Source organism: Lygodium microphyllum, chromosome 27, assembly GCF_053477565.2.
Source record: "Lygodium microphyllum isolate KBCC chromosome 27, Lygodium_microphyllum_v1.1.10, whole genome shotgun sequence".
Lineage (NCBI taxonomy): Eukaryota > Viridiplantae > Streptophyta > Polypodiopsida > Schizaeales > Lygodiaceae > Lygodium > Lygodium microphyllum.
The window spans coordinates 88,724,556-88,729,943 of NC_141161.1; positions in this window are offsets into that span (position 1 = coordinate 88,724,556).

Sequence of the window (5,388 nt, forward strand, 5' to 3'; positions counted from 1 at the left end):
TTCCTGTTGATCTTCTTAAACTCCTCATCTGACCATTCATCTCTCTTTGTTAATGTACTAAGGTATTTACCAATTCTCAGCCACTCTCCTGCATATTTGTTTTCCAAAAACACTTCTACAGAAGATACAAAACATCTAAAGTGTCTTGTCTTTGTTGTTCAAGATTCTGTTAATGCTGTAGCAACACATTGCATTGCTAAATTCACTCTTATAACATCATTTTTAGCTGCAAGAAAATCATCATCTTCCTCCTCATCCATAATCCCATCTTCATTCTCATTGCATGCTTGAGATAACATGTTTGCCACTAGGTTATCTGTTCCTGCAATATGCTGAAATTCAGGGGTAAAAGATTTGATGTATGCAATCCACTGGAGCATAGCAATGTTCGGGGTAGCACAACTAGTAATCATACTCGATACCTGCAAACAATCGGTCTCAATGACTACATGAGCACCCATAAAATACTCCTTATCACATTTAAGGGCTGTCACAATTCCCCATAATTCTCTTTTAACCTGTGGATACCTTCTATGTTGTTCAGTCAATACTTTAGCACCAAAGAGTATTGCATATCTTTGCCCTTACTCATCATCTTTCCCATCCAATCATCTCGATTGGGCTTGTATCATCAATAATGGTGATAGGCTTTCTATGTGAATAATCAACCTTTCTCAATGTAGGAGCAAATTTTAAGAACTACTTCAATTTCTTCATTGCTTTCTGATGCTTCCTTTCCCAATGAAACCTTTGACCTTTCCTTAGAATTTGATATAGAGCATCGGCTACATGTGCAAAGTGAGGAATCCATATCAAATAGAACACACATGCACCCAAAAATCTACGCACCTCTGATGTATTCGTGCATACATCTTGCATTCTATCAATCCCCTCTATTTTTGCTCATGATGGTCTTCGCCCATAGGGCCCATACATATTCCCAATAATCAAAACCTCTTTAACTCCAAAGAAAGACTAGAAAGAGTTAAATGCACCTTTTCTAGAGGTATGAAAATCCTCTCACAATCCACAATATGTTCTACAACAAATTGTCTACATCCATGAGCATCCATCTCTTCATTTCTTTCATCCACAATGCACCCTTTGATTGGAACATCATCCAAGAAGGGCATTGTCAATTGTGGAATAAAATCCATGAGTATCCTATTCATAGCATTTGTCATGTGTGCCACTGAGTTTGTTGCACCCTGTGGGAGAGTACACATCTGTACTAGCCCCAAGGGAGTCTTCATAGTTGTGATATCCCTACTTTTAATTACAAGTTGAAACTAATCATACCCCGAGTAAAGATCACCCAAAGAATAGATCACTCTTCCTGCAAAAGCCTTTGCAAATTCATCAACCATAGGACCTACACCCATATTTCTTATGGTCACTTTATTGATCGGTTTCATGTCTTGAATAAATCTCAAAGCCCCATTCTCTTTGGGCACAGTAAACCAACGATTTGAGTACGGGGCTGAAGAGGGCTCCAAGAGCTTCATGCGAATCTTTTCATTTAGCAAATCCATCAGATTTGGCAAGTAAGCTTCAGGAACTGGAATAGGCCTCAAGTTCCATGGTAGATGTGGCACAATAAATATTACCATAGGAGAGACAACATTCAGATCAACACAACCTATTTCAGCTAGCTGAAATACAAATGCCTTTCCATGCCTAGCCAACATTTTCATAAAACAATCTCTTTAAATAGGAAAAAGAAACCCTTTTGCACCAACTTTCAATTCCTATAATGTTTCTAATGTAAATAGATGACCTATATGTCTAGGATCCTGTAAGCTTGGCTGCCTTGACACCTTTTCATGCAAAACCTTATTTTTTGGTGGAAGTGGAAAAAAAATTGGTTTCACCTTTTTGTCAACTGTCTTATACTTTGTCTCCACAAGTGCTTCAGCCCATTGTAGTCCTTCTTGTTGAGCAAACAATGCTATGACATCATTCATGTCCAAAGAACATAATGACAACACTCTATTTTCATCCTCATTTTCTACATGTATAGTTGCTGAAATTTCAACCATAGTGTCATTAATATTCAGCCCATAAAAGATGCCTGAAATGCCTTCATTTTCAACTAACAATTGCAATGCTCTCAGTTCCTTAGTAGCCCATTTCATAGATATGCACGCAGCCTTGCACATAGCTTCCATAGGCTTAAACCAACATGAACTGTTTGTTGTAAATTGAGAATAACCAATAGTAAATACATGCTTCATTCCATCAATAAGAGGCGAGTATATCCTCTGAACAACAATACTATAGCCCCACATTACAATAGTGCTTAATGAAAATCCAAGTCTCTAAATTCCCTTGCATTTGGAGCCAAAGGAGACTCTCGAAGCATATCACGATTTCTAGGGTGATTAACACAAATAGTAAGAAATTGGACTGCTTTCCTCCCATCCTTGCTTCTGACTCTTGCATAAGCAGAACCATCATCAAGAACCTTTATTTCCATATGCAGTCTTGCAATATAGGGCTGTCCCAAAATCATTGCATATGAGGAATTATCTTGCACAAAGAAGTGTTACTCTTCTTGTACATCACCAATCGTCACTTTCACATTAGGACATGTAGCATAAAGATCTCCCAAAGAATCATTTGCAGCCCTCATACAGCAACCATGGTCAGTGTCCACAGGCCATGCACCATTCTCATACAATCCACACTCAATGATATTTATCTAAGACCCATAGTCAAGTAAAGCAACACAAGGAGTTTCACGTCCCCCTATTTTCACTACCGTTTTAGTGGTAGCCCTAGCCCAATGATTCCTTGTGTAATGACTTTGAGGAATAAAGCCTAGAGTCTCTTCCCTATATTGTTGCATATGCCTTACTCCACTATGCATATTGCTACAAGACAATGCATTTTTAGCCACTTTCTTCTCTTTTCCACATGCTATCCACTGATTAGTAGCATGATGCATAGATAATCTAGTACTTACTTCATGCTCATATTTAGCCTAAAACCCAACAAACTAGTTTCCTCTTCAAATTGCAGCAATGCAGTAGTGGTATCACCAAGAAACTGATGCTTCCTCTTAATTATGTCAATGATCTCATCATGAAATTATCGCTTGGCAATGGCAAGCACCTCTCCCAAGGTGAGTTCCACCCAACTGTTTAGGATTCATTCTTCAAGAACCTTCTTAAGATCTGTGGCTATCTCAATGTCAGACTGCAACTTATATCTTGGCTGCTTGCCCTTCTTATTGCCCTCTTGTTCACTATCTTGCTTTTGCTCGTGATTGACCTCTTCCATAACATGCTCGGGAGGTGGCTGATTTGTGGCTTTAGGCTAATCCATACCTCTTCTTATCACTCTTTTAGATGTCCTTGCATTATCTTCATATTGTTTTTGTTTCTCTTCCACAAGTACATCCGTGTTTTGTACCTTTGCTAAATATGCATATACTGAATATGTATCTACCAATGATTCCCAACCAGTTATGTCATGAATCTCTTGCCCTGCATGAGACGTTTTACTATTAGTAACCTTTCTCTTTTCAGCTATATGTAAAGCATGTGTCCATATTTCAACCTTTGGACCACTTGGCCATGCATTCTATCTAACTATAGACCAAAAGTAGAAGCATGTACCACACAAAAGTATTTCGAACAGCCAAGTCTTCTAACAACTTCTGCATACCTCCCTTTCCAAAATTCAAACCAAGAGGAAATCCTGTTTCTTGTGCATGGATCTTGCCATCTTTTCAAAAGATGATCTATCATGCCAAGGCCTCTTGATAGGTAGCACAATCCTTTCTCTCATGCTGCAAACTATCATACCACATATATCTTTTTCCTAGCTTAGGGGCTGCTGCCCGTCCCCTATCCTCTTGTCCTTTTTCATCCAATTTTGCAACCTTCAATTGAAGATATCGCATGCATTTGACCAATTCATCCAAGACATCTTCCCTAACAGAGGGAACAATAGTAGGTATAGGGCTAGCCATAGAAATGGGTGGCTTACTGGATACATAAACTATATTGCCTGTAGTAATAGTGGGCAAGCTAGAGACTTGCAATCTTTCTCTTCTTTTATGCTTTTTCACAAGTGCAGCGACAGCTTCCTTGACATGTCTCCACTCTGTTTTGAGACATGTCTCTATAGTCTAATCCTCTAGAAAATCATCAAGGCTCTCTTGAAGCTTATGATCTGCTGCTTGTAGAAATAATTCAATTTTCTGACTTGCAAGAGCTTGCTGTTCTGCAAGATCCAATTGCTCAAATTCACTTTCAAATTCTCTTAACAATTCTGTAGCCACAAGACCCTTATTGGGTTGTCACTCTTGAAAAGTCTTGTGCATAATCAAACTGGTATCTTCAATGTAAAATTCTTCCCTGAGTGTCTTCTTGAAAGCTACCTAGTCAGCATCTTGCATGTATGATTTAGTAATTCGTGCTTTCAGTTCATGTATAGTAACACGTACAAAGTATCGGCTCCATGCAAGTTGAGCCACCCTAAAGAAACCCATCTTTTGAGCATAGGTATGTGCATATGCAGATACATTCTTGCCATTGAATAACTTCATCTCGTGCTCAACCGCTTTGCAGAGCATTCATCACAACACTTTCTATTTGAGAAGAAGCCTACATCACCTGTTTTTGTTGTTGTACTTGCATAAGCATACTCATATTCTGCACCAACTATTGCAAAACATCATTGGAGATTGTGTTCCAAGGTTCTCTCATATTGTCCTTCCTTCTTTTGATGACCTTTCACATTAGGTTCACCAATGTCGGAGGGGTTTTTATCGAAATATCGTATCCATCGAGGATCAGAGGTAGAAGGAAGTAGAGATAGGAGATGGAAGAGAAGAAAAAGAATAGACAAGAGGTAAACATGAGAAAGACAAAGCACAATGAATTGAATCAATATATATTGATAGAACCTGGAATCCTTTGTCTGGCGCTACTTAGAAGCAATCTCTAGGCATTAGATCTCCTGGAACTCCCTCGTAGACCAAAAACATGGATCAAAATAAGAACTCCTTCTCTGTTGCGCTCGGAACCCAAATATGATGACTCTGTTGGCTTCGAAAGGGGGGTAAAACCTCAAGACACCTAATCCAGAATCTCCTAGTTCACTCCTTCTTCTTCTTTGAGTTCCAAGTGCAGTTTTCAACCTATCAACAACGATCACGACGAGTGTGATTTCACCAATCTTTTCTTTTTTTATAAAAAATTCCATATCTGGAACCACTTGCTTTTTGCATGCCATCCTAATCTAGAAGCTTTTCTAACTTTTTTTGGATTTTTACAATAAATAATATAAAAAATATGCTAAATTTGTTCAAAAATCTAGCATTTTTGAACCATTAATGCCACTCACACTAGTACTAATGACTCAAATCACATTGACTCT